Raw genomic sequence first — 13,106 nt, forward strand, 5'->3', positions numbered from 1 at the left:
AATTAACTACAAAAAGATCTTCACAAAAAACCGTAAATTCGTTATTTTCAATGATAATGCTTATATAAAAGTTATTTTACCACGAGTGCTTCTCTAAAAATAATGAAATGATGACTTCATTCTGATGACATTTTCTGCATTCGTCGGTAAATTGATTTTTTGTCCTTTCTGTTGATTTTTTTAATTAAATCAAATAGATTTTGATATAAAGTGTAGAAATAAAAAATAGGATGTCTCAAAACGAAATATGCATTTTAAAATATTTATATATTTTTCAATATTGTTGATGAAGATTGTCCAGGCAATACTAATCTTGCCTCAATGCCATTTTTCACAAATTTTTCATATTTTAGCATCACATCGTTTAAATATCGGACATGAAAAATATTTTATTTAAAAAAAATGTGTTGGGTTGTGTTGGAAAAATTTCAAATATTAAATTAATGTACAATTAAGTAAAACGTGCATAGGTACTACTACAAGAAATCAGTTGAGTAAACAGTGTGATCAATAATAAAAATTTAACTAATATTTTTGTTTAAGGTTTAAAGGAACTCACATAAACATAGCTGAAATGTTTGAAGATATAAATTTAAAATTTGGTTTAACAGAAAATAAATTGGTGGGAACAATAACAGACAACGGTAGTAACTTCGTTAAAGCTTTCAAAGTATTCGACAAAAAAAAATGAGGATGAAGACGATGAAGAAATTGACGAAGAAGATGAATTTCAAATTTTACATTTAGATATTGATGAAGAAGAGGGTTGGAAGACGATATAGAACTACCGAAACACTTGCGATGTGCCACACATACTTTGAATTTAATAGCCACCACTGATTATAAAAATACTGTTAGATCAATTCCAGCCATACGTACAAGAGAAAACAATGCATTTAGTAAATGTGCTCAATTGTGGAAAAAATCCAATAAACCAAAAAGCAATGAAATTTTAATTGAAAATTTTGGGCATACACTGAGTTCTCCAGGGGCAACCAGATGGAACTCCATTTATGATGCAGTTACGCAGTTTATCTTTAGAATCTTTTAAGGAAACTGAACTATTGTATCTGGAAGAATACTGCTTAGTTATGAAACCTTTGGCTTCAACGTGAGATTTGTTACAAGGTGAAGACAATGTATCTTTTGGATACTTGTTGCCCAGTCTAATTTCCTTAATTAACAAGTATGAAAAACTCATTGCTCAAACCCAAAATAAATTGAAATATGGAGAAGAACATTCAGCAAAAATGTGCATAAAAAGTTTAAATACTCGTTTTGAAAAAATTTTGAATTTGGAATGGGAAGATCCAGTTATAGCAGCAGTTCTACTTCCCAAATTTAAACTAAAGTGGTATAACATGTGAAAAATCCAAAATAATCTTTGGAAGATATTAAAAAATATATAACAAATGTTGCAAAAAACAGATGGAATATGAATCTAACAACGAATCAGATGAAAGCGGGGACCAAAATGTAAACGACTTTTTTGATTTCACGGATTCCCAAGATAACCAAGAAATAGGCACTGTAGGCAGTAGTAGTACTATGAACGAACAGGGTACTGAGGGTACCAGTGAAAGTAGCAATAAAACTACAAAAATTCAGCTGGAATTATTAAGATATCTGGAATACAAAAGAACGAATTTACAAGTATTTACATGAATACTCAATATTAAAAAAAGTGTCACTCAAGTATAATACATGCTTACCTTTGTCAGCACCAGTAGAAAGACTTTTCTCTTTTACAATTATAATTGATACGCCAAAGAGAAAAAATTTAAGTGATGAATGCTTTGAGGTGTTGGTAGTGACGAAGGCAAATTCAAACTCAAAGGTACTATTATAGATATAAATGTCACATCTAGCGACCAATGTTGTAAAAGCTAAAAATATATTTTTTTCATTGGAATGTTTTTTGTTTACAAAATGAATATAAACACTATATATGAATATGTAGATCATGCAAAGAAGTAACTTTCAGACACAAACTCAAAGAAAGTCCTCCTGAAACAGATACTTTCATATAAACATTGAATTACACGAAAGAAAATAATTCTTTCGAAACAAATACTTCTATATGAACACTGAATTATACAGAAGATACTTTTCTCTACTCAGTTTGTATTTCAAACATTTGTTGTGGAATAAGAATCAGATATCATTCACATGAGTTATACTTTGAATGAATGGTAATAAATTGTACTCACATAGAACACTGTCACCCTCACTGGTATACACCGATGTTTCGCCTTAAGACACTTGCCCTGAGGCTCTTCAGTACCAAATTGGATAACATTATAGAAAATATACACACTTCATTCATGAATTACGATTTTGAATGTCACGGAATAAGCTTGATCTGCTTATGTCATCGATGACATCGTAATGACATTCATTCACATTTTTTTTTGTATCAGATGGAGTAGTAGAAAGCCAAAAACTTTCTTTCCCAAAAAATTAATCACTCCCCTTCAATTCAAATATAAACAGTTTTTTGAATTTTTTTTATTTCCTTTCTTTTTTTATCCCTTTTCGTTTTTGATATTCATCTCCTTCGGGTACAAAAGTATAAACCAATTAAATAATTTGCGAATAATATATATATATATATATATATATATATATATATATATATATAATTTTTTCATTGTTGATTGTTACAACACTTCATACCGTATACTTCTTTCCGATGACAACTTCAATTGCTTCACATATATAATAAACGCGGTAATAACAGGCTCAGAAATTGTTAACAAATCGATTGTTTCAGATCAACTGCAAATTCCATTATATCAACCAAATATTGCCAAATGCTCCAATTCGATTAAAAACGTTCATTGATTAATTTTGTACATTAGTATAGTATAAGTTGTACGTGAGGGCCCCAATATAGGCATTGGACTATAAGAGTGGGGTTGGTTTACAAATTGTGTTTTGGTTTTTGGCTTCCCAAATTTTTAATCAATCTATGTGAGTATATCTCAATTCTGTCAGTGATCAGTTTTTACAAGTTAATGAGGGGTGACAATGCTGTTGATTCTAGTTAGTGGTGTGTTAGTGAGCTTCCTCTTGCCCCTTGAGTAATGTGATTTTTGTTCCAGATGACATAGTTCCCCTTCTTAATGGCATGCCTATTCTCAGCAAGTTTCATCGATTTGGGGTGAATATTAATGCATATTTTGAGTATCAAATAGTTGATATTTTATTCTATAGTTTATTCATGAATAGAAACCAACATTCAATAGATACATTCATTATTACTAGTAGGATATGACAAACGGTTCTCGGCTTTCCCACAACTATGACCTTGAACATGATGGGTTGCTCTCGAGATTCAAGTCTGCCGCAGATACGTGACCTTGAGTTTCGACTCAGGTTTGACCTTGGTTCGGACTGAGGTTGACCTTGAACGTGGAGTTTGACTCAGAATATAAAATTCGACATTGAGATTATAGGAGTACATTGCATTCCCGGTGAAAGCATAGTTTGACATTATGCTTCATGTGTACTCTGTACAGAGTATACACCCGTTTGCATATCACGAAGATCCACCAACTAATGGGCGATCCTTTCTGTTAGCTCATCAAGTTGGGCACTACTTGTTGGGATAGAGAGTGCACACTTCAGCACTCCGGGAGTTTTGACGACCACTACTTGCTCGTATCGCCTCCTGTTAGTGCATCGAGATGAGAGTGGTGTGGTTGCCTGTGACATCAGGTGGATCTGAAGAGTAACTGCTTTACTAGCGATGTGTGCTTCTATGAAACATTGCATACATTCATAGTGAGGGTGGCTCATTTACCAATCATCAAAAGAATATATCTGCAGCAGTTACCAATTGGTAGTTATCTAGTGCTTCATAGAAAGGACGATGATATGTGTGTTTTTCTGTTGAAAATTATTTATATATTCCATATATAATTTTATCACGTCCATTTTAACCTTGCGTCACATAGGTGGATATTTTTTTCATTGGTACATACGTGGGGTGTGACAAACCCCAATTTTTTATAAAAATTTTGAATTTTTTTCAATAAAATTTTTTTTTTTTTTTTTTTTATTTCTTATCCTCAAGTGATCATTTAGGGACCATGAAAACACAAAATTAATGATTAAAATATCTTCATTGAAGAGAAACTAAGAATAAATTAAAAGTAGGTATTTCTCCACGAACGAAAAAACATATTTCACCTGAAAAATCCTCCAAAAAAAATTAAAGATATTATAATCTGAAATACAGTCATAAACGAAAATTCAATAATTAGATAACACAATGAAAACATTTACAGGTTGTACACTGAAGCCAAAAAAAATTCGCTGTCTGAATTCAAGCAATTTTGACAACTAATAACTGCATGTTCCAGGCATACTAATGATTTTCAATTTCCACAAGAATATTTAGTCTTTCGATCTCGGCTCCTTGGACAAACCGAACACCTTCCAATAAGTTTTGAAACCTTGGCAGGTGGCACTGCAGAAGTATTCGGCCTAAGATGTTCAAGGTTTTGACGAATACTTCTTGGTATTCTTGGATTGTTCTTTCTTTCAGAAATATGGTCCTGGACAAGTTCCATGCCTAGCATTTTGACAAACAATCTTCTGGCAAGTTTGGAATCTTGATTGTTTCCTCTGTATATCACCAAGGCATTTATGGCTGCAGTATTCAAGAGGGAAAAGAAGATCAAAAGAGGCCATCTTCGTGAATTTCTAGACACGTTATATGATGCAGATAGTTCATCTACTACATCTACACCGCTTTTAGTAAAGTTGCAGAAGCTTATTATTTCAGGTGAATTCTTCTCTCCAGTTGCTCATCGATAGATCCATTATGGTGCATAGTGGACATCAGCAGGACGTTTTCATTCATTTTTTCGGGACATACGATAAAAGGGTGATATCCTTTTGGAAGCCAAACAAAGATGTATTTGGTTTCCTGTTTCGAACTGTCAAGAATTCTGCTGGAATGCATCGTTTGTTCTTCCTCAACGTGCCTACTGAGGTAAGGTTATTCCGAGTCAGTAGATTCATCATTAATTCAAAACTAGTGTACCAATTGTCAAAAGTCACATTTCAGTTCAAACCAGAAATAGGTTATACAAGCCTCTCTACAATATCTATTGGGGTGTTGCTGATATTGTAGGGCCCTTCTGGTTGTTTTCCTGGATATACCTCCAAATTTAAAACATAGTAGCTCCGGGCGTCAACTAGGGCTTGCACTTTGATACCGTACTTGGCGGACTTATTAGGAATGTACTATTTATAAGCACAACTTCTACGAAAGGATTCCAGCTTTTCATCGATCGTCAGATATTGTGAAGGAGTGTAGGCTTGCTTACAATTTTCAACAAATTTGTGTAGAATTCAACGAACAGCAGCTAATTTGTCAATCGTCACTCTTTCCTTGCGATTTTCAATATCATCGAATCGAAGACAAACCATCAAGAGTTGGAAACTATTTATAGACATAGTATTGCGGAATATATCAACACCAGTCCCATCTATTTGCCATAAGTCTCTCAAGTTCTGACGATTAGAATGGAACATACCTACTAAATAAAGAAGTCCAATGAATGCTTTGATTTCACATTCATTGGTTGCTTTCACCATGCATTTATTTTTGTATGCAACAGATTTTTGTTGAATCTTGACATTGGTCCAACGCACTATGTCTTCGATCATTTTTCGATCAGAGAAAAACTGCCAACAATCTAAAGCACTCTTATAGTTTTTTGCATACTGCTTGACACCTCGCAAATGAGTGATGATATTGTCTGCTCTTATTCGAACGCGTTTATTTGATGAAAGTTTGTTCCATTTTGTTCCACCTTTTCCAAGATATAGTTCCTTGTTTTGTGGAGACCCGTCGATATTTTCATTTTCTGTCTCATTTTGGAATCCCGTTTCTGAGTTCTCATTGTCTGAGTTTCCGGCAAAAACTTCCTCTTCTATTGTTATGTCCTGCTCTGAGTCGGTATTGTGGTCGCTTTCAGAGATATGATCAATATCGTCTTCACTTCCCGATTCGATGGTGTCTTCTTCACATTTCCATAAAGCTTCAAGCTTTTTTTGTTCGTCTTCGTACGACATGATATTTTAGCTAAAAAAAATTCTAATTCAAATAAGTCAAAAATAATCACTTACATAAAATAATAAAATCTCAAACGTAAGCACATAGATGGAGTTTGACACACCCCAGAGCGTTTTAGTTGCGTATAGTCTCACTCACTGCCTACGGAATACGGCAATAACATTTGAAATCAATGGTGGGGATATAGATCAGAAGCTACTGGGATGGTCGTGCGCATAAATCTGACATTTAGTTTATTTTGAAAGTGATATTTCCCAGCTGGGGTTTATGAAACCCCACATATGTACTGCCGAGTTGAAAGGAAACTCACATGAAATCAATGTGATTATACAGGAGTTGGAAGTACTCGAGCAAATTCTCCTATCATCATTGCCAGTGAATGAAGTGTATATAAAAAAAAATAGCACTTCATTTCACTCGGTTTGATGAATCGATTTTATTAACACCTCAATATGTGAGCCAGGATGAATCATTCAAAACATGGCTACACGAACTTATTTCAATAAAATTCACCAATGATGATTTGACTTGTATCGATTCATCGTATGGTATTTAGGTCACAATCCATACAGTTTTGCTGACATGAAAAAACGATCTCTGATCAGATTCAATATAATTGACTAATAATAGTTATAATTTGCAGTAAGTGAATTTTTGTTTCCATTTCATTTATACATTAGATGATTGAGATGCTAATTGTAATAAGGAATATGAACATTTTCACACATCATTGAATGCACCCACTTTTCAAATGGACAAAAGATAGAATCTTATGTGGGTATCAGTAATGATGAGTTCACGGTGAATTTAATGAATTTTTTCATCTAATTTCAGTTCAATCATTCATAGATGTGAATGTAGAATGCAAATGAAAACTGTACCGAATCCAAGGATTCATATTCATTCATCGAAAGATTGTCTGCCTTACTGAAGAACGATGCCAAGCATGCAAGTGTTCATAACCTGAGCGTGTGCTACGATCAAGAAAGTATTCAATTGTGTCTTCGTGATGCTGATAACAACAAGATTAACGCGGATACTTTTGACAGATTTTTGGCTGGGATTCTGAAACTCAATCGAATTTGTGAGCTAACGATTGAGTAAAATCTTTAAAGATCCCTGGATCGTTTTTGACCATACTTGACAAAATTGTGAGGAAATCGAAGACGGTCACGAAAATGACGACCGCAATGACTAAATTATTCATATGTTTCAAAAAATCATAAATAGTGTCAAATAAAACAACTTTGTATTATTATCGTGTTTCATTTATCTAATTTCCATTATACACAAATGGAAAAAATTAAAATAAAGCATAAAATACGATGAAAATGAAGTAGAATATTGATTGACACAAGTGAAGATGCAGAGCAGGAAAAATAATAACAACGATATAATAGTATCAATTATGTAATAAGTGTCAACTGTAATAAGCTCTGAAAGTAGTCATCCAGTGCGTTGTTTGCCAAAAAAACATCATGCAAAATGAATGCACATACTTTAGTATTAATAGAAAATAAGGTCTTTCTGGTTTCAAAGTCGATCTTCATATCAATATTCGATGATGTCGTAGCATTCTGTTGATGTGGAAAATCGATTATGAATAGTGGGTCTGATGAACTCGAATACAGAATATATCGAATAATAACACAGTGGTGATTTCATTGAATTGGGTCGATCGTTTTTCGTGCTTTAATCCTAATATATGCTACTTGTTGATTGAAGAAATCGGAGAGTTCATCTCGGTTTTCATTTCTCCTATCTATAATTCTTTTGGTTCATTGGTTCATCTGTTCCATAAATTGGATCAGTTCTCGGATGAGATTTTGAAACTGAATCAACTTTGTACGCTGATAATTGAGTTGAATCTTAAGAGATGGGGTTCAACGTAGTCCGAAATGATGCTATAATCACTGACGTTGGGAGGATTCGTATTATTGGTTTGGCCTTTCACTACTTTGAACAAGGTGGATTCTGTGACACTATGAATTGAGTTATTGTATCTCAGGTGGGTACGTTCCATTATCTGGTCAGGAGGAATATTTTTGTGTTCTCCATTCAAACATCGATAATATTCGATCAAAGTTGGGTGAGACCTTCCTAAAGGGAGATCTGAATTGCTTGATTTCGGTGTTGCATAATGAAGTTCTATTCGAAATGCTTCACAGGAGTTATTTTGTTCCTCATTTTTGAACTCGGTACCAGAGTCAGTTTTGACTTTTGGCGGTAACCCATGATGTGAAATGAAATTAGGAAGGGTTCTAAGAACTAAATTATCGATAAGGGCTTTTAGGGTTATGATTGACCATGTCGAGAACATGAATCAATAATTAATGAAAAACTTTCGTTCAATATCGTGAATAAATCGATATGGATAAATTCGAGAGGTTTTGAAGTGATGGGTGTGAGATTGAGTTTGATGATTGGAGGATTAATTTTTTGGCATATTTTGCAGTTGTTGACAAAATTTTCAATATCATCAATCATTTTCGGCCAAAAAACACGTGTGCCGAGCCAGAAAATCAGACATCGTAATTAAAATAGGTAGGCCCGGAGAAGAATAAGATTAATCAATTAACGTAAAGTGAACCGCACCATCGTCCGAGCTCAATTAGCTTGATTGAGCGAACACCACATGTTCGCCGACTGACGATGAAGATATTAATTGTCGGCATTGGTGTAATGATCATGAAACTTTTCACCGCTAATTTGCTGTCGATGATTAATGGGGTCAGAATATCGAGACACGTGGAGACAGTCACGTAGGCGCACACGTGTTCACATTATTGCATCATTATTCACACTATAGATATGGGGACGAAATCTACAATAATTCAGTCCAGTTTGGTCAGTCGAAGTGAAGTTATCTCCGTCACTGACAGTGAAAATACCCGAAGTAACAACAGTGAAATGTAATCTGTCTCAGTTGATCTTTCGTAGTGAAACTATCTTCGATAGTAAAAGTAACGTTACGTGAAATTAAATGAAAATGTATTCAATTGCAAAATGAAGTTTTGTTAACATCAGTACAAATTCCGAAGTAAATAGACGAAAATATAATCAAACTGACAAAGTCTCTCAATCTTGAGATGAACCGATTATAAAACGCGAGAAATTACATGAAAGCAACCAGTCTCCGATATCGAAATAGTTCAAACATGCGTTATCTGTGAATTTCAAAGAAAGGAAAATGGATAGCAATTTATTAACGAATCAGAATAAAACATGGTTAAAACCAAAACATCACCCTATAAGTCATTGCAATAATCATAGTATAGTCATAATACACAATAACTATATATATATATATATATATATATATATATATATATATATATATATATATATATATATATATATATATATATATGATGTGTTGTTTTTCCGGGTGTTCATCCGTTGTGTACTATTCGATAGTCGACGTTTCGCCATCATCTCAGATGGCATTATCAAGACGAGTTACTGCTTCGCTTCGAAAGGTGTCATATATATATATATATATATATATATATATATATATATATATATATATATATATATATATATATATATATATATATATGAAGCCCTGAAGAAGCTTCCCATTAGAAGCGAAAGCTTGGCAAAGTAAAGCAGAGTTTGATTTTTGATTTTTTGACTGAGAGACCCTGTTAATCCATTTTACCATACATTTCTCCAGTCGCTAACATTATCCAATTTATATATATATATATATATATATATATATATATATATATATATATATATATTATATATATATATATATATATATATATATATATATATATTTATATATATGGTTATTGTGTATTATGACTATACTATGATTATTGCAATGACTTATAGGGTGATATTTTGGTTTTAACCATGTTTTATTCAGTGTATGTACTATGATTTTTGTGTAATCATTTATGAAGAGATCATTGCTGGCCATGTGTTATTACTATTTATGTTTTGATATGTTTGATGATCGGGAACAGGTGAGCAGAGTCTCAAATACGATAATAGCATTGAAATCCAGTAATTTATGTATGTGACATTGTCATGATTTTTTTTGCGATAAAGTTGTGTATTCGTGTATTGATATTGTTATGTCTAGGCGTTGAGGATTTATTGGTATTATGTTCTCTGATGTTCTCACATCGATATTCTAAAATTTGGACAAGTGTATTGGATGCTTGTAAATGATTGGTAAACCAGCCACATTATCCCTCCTATTCATACAGGGGTGTGTTGAAGAACAATGATTATATATTGGTATCGTTTTGGCCCTGAGTTATCAAAATTGAGTAAAATAGCGTACCTGTTATTTGTAGTAAAATTTATCGACGGTAATGTTAACGTAAACGTTTTTCATTTTAGCATATAATTGTCTCGACAGTATTCGTTCAGGTGATGTACCTGCTGGCCTTTGTCTCAGTTATTTTGCCATTGTAATTTTATGTTTTATTTCTTATTCAATAAATGTTTACAATGTATGTTGACTTGTCATTCAGTTGGTTTATAACAAACATCTAGTTATTCTAGTTAACCAAAACAACTTTCTACCTGTTTGGGAACAGCCGCTCGATTCCAAACAGGAAGTCTATTATTGTGGCATACTTAAGGCGTTTCGGACTTTTCCAAACATCTCCGGTATACAGCTCTCTTGCCATAGAGAGGGAAAATTCGAGCGTTCCGAGAGTATGAAGTACGGCTTATTTGAGCCATTGCATAAAATCAGGTAGACGAGGTAGCTCATTCTCTACCTATGGTAGGTGTCCAAAACACCAAGCCATAGGAAAGGCCGCTCACACGTGAATTAAGGGATTGTTTCATTCCATTGATACCTCTCGAAGTTCGTCTTTTTGATCGTTTGATGTTTTTATATTAGTGAGAAATATTGGACATCTGACAATTTTGAAAAAAAAATTGAGAAAATATCGAATCATATTGCTGAAATATTTTAGCAAAAAATGAATCCTATACGTTTGCTTTGAATCAATGTATTTTTCGATCCTCAGCTCAAGATTTTCTATACCTCAAGTTTAACGATTATCTGATTTTTATATGTATTTATAGCGCATTCTGAAATAGGAATATTGCATATAGGGTCACCAAGTGGTGTGTAAATATTTTCTCAGTCACAGTCTTTGCTGTCACATTTGTTGAATGTCAAAAATGAAATTGATTTTTGGTGCATATTCTGTAGGTTCAATAATTTGAACAACAATTTCGTCCAATTCTGAAATTTCTTCAGGGGTTTTCCAATATGTTTCTGATTAATTCATCGACGTCACTTGGATTATTTTGAATGGATCCAGACACGTTTCGATCTCCGTAAGAGTATTGGTACATGGGATGTTTATTTTAGCTTGGGGCTTTGTTCACGAGATGGAGCTGTCACTAGTTGATAATCTGTCTCTTGGACGAAGAGTAATATAGCTATAGGAGTTCTACGCCATTCCTTATGGAAAAACGCGTGCAAATTTGAACAGGTCCATTTTGTAGATTTTACTAACTCCAATCGGAACCTTGTGGAACACCCAACTCGAACTAGGTGTGACCTTTTCCAGGTAGTCACAGATAGGCGATTCCAGGTAATCAAAGCGCATCAGTCACGTGATCTTAGTGGCCACCGTCGGCTAGAAATTTCATGAGAATTGAAATTAAAAAAAACCATTTTGAGAATCAAACTCAGGTCATGATAGTCATGCGGGATTAAGCGGAGTAGGTGATAGCAGAGAGCATGAAACTGGCAATTCCGTTTCTAGGACACCCATGTTTCCATGGTGTTTTATTTTAAGACCTCGGAACGGAATCTTCTGCAAGCACAGCAGAAAATTCAAGTTTCATAAGAGGTTTGTGTGTAAGAGCGACGGTTTGACGTATGAGAGAGATGGAGATGGTATCGAGGTGATTCGTTTCGTAGATAAGGCGGCCAGTAAAACCTGCGCAGGCATCATGGGTTTGGTGTTGCCAGTTGTGGGAAAATTGTTGAAAAGATGAAAAGATATAGATGAACAGATGTCGTTAGAGAAAGAAAAATTGTGGTAACGAGAATCTAGCGTTTCAACGTGCGATCCCCAACTTTAATGAGGAACGTTTACAGTGTGGATTTTTTTAAGTATACTACCAATGGGCATCATCATTGTGAATTAATGATAATGGTGAGGTTGTTTTGATGTCATCGGAAACGGGCATTCAGTGGAGTATACGGGGTGTCTCAAAATGCATTATTCAAAAAAAAACATAGTGTCAATACGTACAAGGTATGGTAAAATACATCATAAAAACATGACAGTTTTCTGAAACTTCAGCGTTTCAACGTGCGATCTAAATGTATACAGGGTATCTCAAAATACATCAAAAACATGGTGTACATGTTTAAAAGGTTTGGCAAAATATATCATTTGAAAAAAAAACATTGCGTTTCAATGTAGCATTACAACATATTATTATTATATTATATACGAGTGCTTTCGATAGCAGGCTGTGGTATCATCTTCGTGGCTCAACTCGAAGTGAACATTTATTTTCCTCTTTGTTCTTTAGGTATTTATGATTGAATTCAAACAGTGAAAATTGATACAAGCAACTGACGTTTTTTTCTGATATCAGCGATTAGTTTTTGTAACAAATTCTTTTATATTGGTTATTATTTTCAGTCGTTATCTCATTAGTTCTGTATATTCACTATATTCACAGAGTGTTCAGCAACAAACTTCAGTTATTTAAGTTATCTTTCTGCAACGTGGATAGATTTACTTATACATGTGATATCATTTTTGTTCATATGCATATTTTGGTCAAAATTTGGCTTTTTTGGAAACATATATTAAAACCTCTACAGAAATTGTCACCAATTCAGTTCGTTACATCGATTAAATTTATGTGTTTCTTGCTGTCTTATCTACAAGTATTATCAATTCCAGAAATCATTTCGTCAATTTCAGTTTCTAGTATTTCAAACTACATTATCCTGTAATCTCCTGGTCTCAATATAATATAGAATTCAATGATTTCATAATATCCA

The 13,106-nt window shown here is 33.6% G+C and overlaps 1 protein-coding gene across 2 annotated transcripts in view; it reads right to left on the reverse strand.

Moving 5' to 3' along the window:
• The window catches only part of Elk (Eag-like K[+] channel), a 322,370-nt gene that overhangs the window by 85,096 nt on the left and 224,168 nt on the right, over window positions 1-13,106 (reverse strand). The gene's annotated exons all lie outside the window — the stretch shown is intronic.

Source organism: Leptinotarsa decemlineata, unplaced genomic scaffold, assembly GCF_025532065.1.
Source record: "Leptinotarsa decemlineata unplaced genomic scaffold, Ldec_3_MD MMD2_tig00000090_RagTag_RagTag, whole genome shotgun sequence".
NCBI classification, from domain to species: Eukaryota; Metazoa; Arthropoda; class Insecta; order Coleoptera; family Chrysomelidae; genus Leptinotarsa; species Leptinotarsa decemlineata.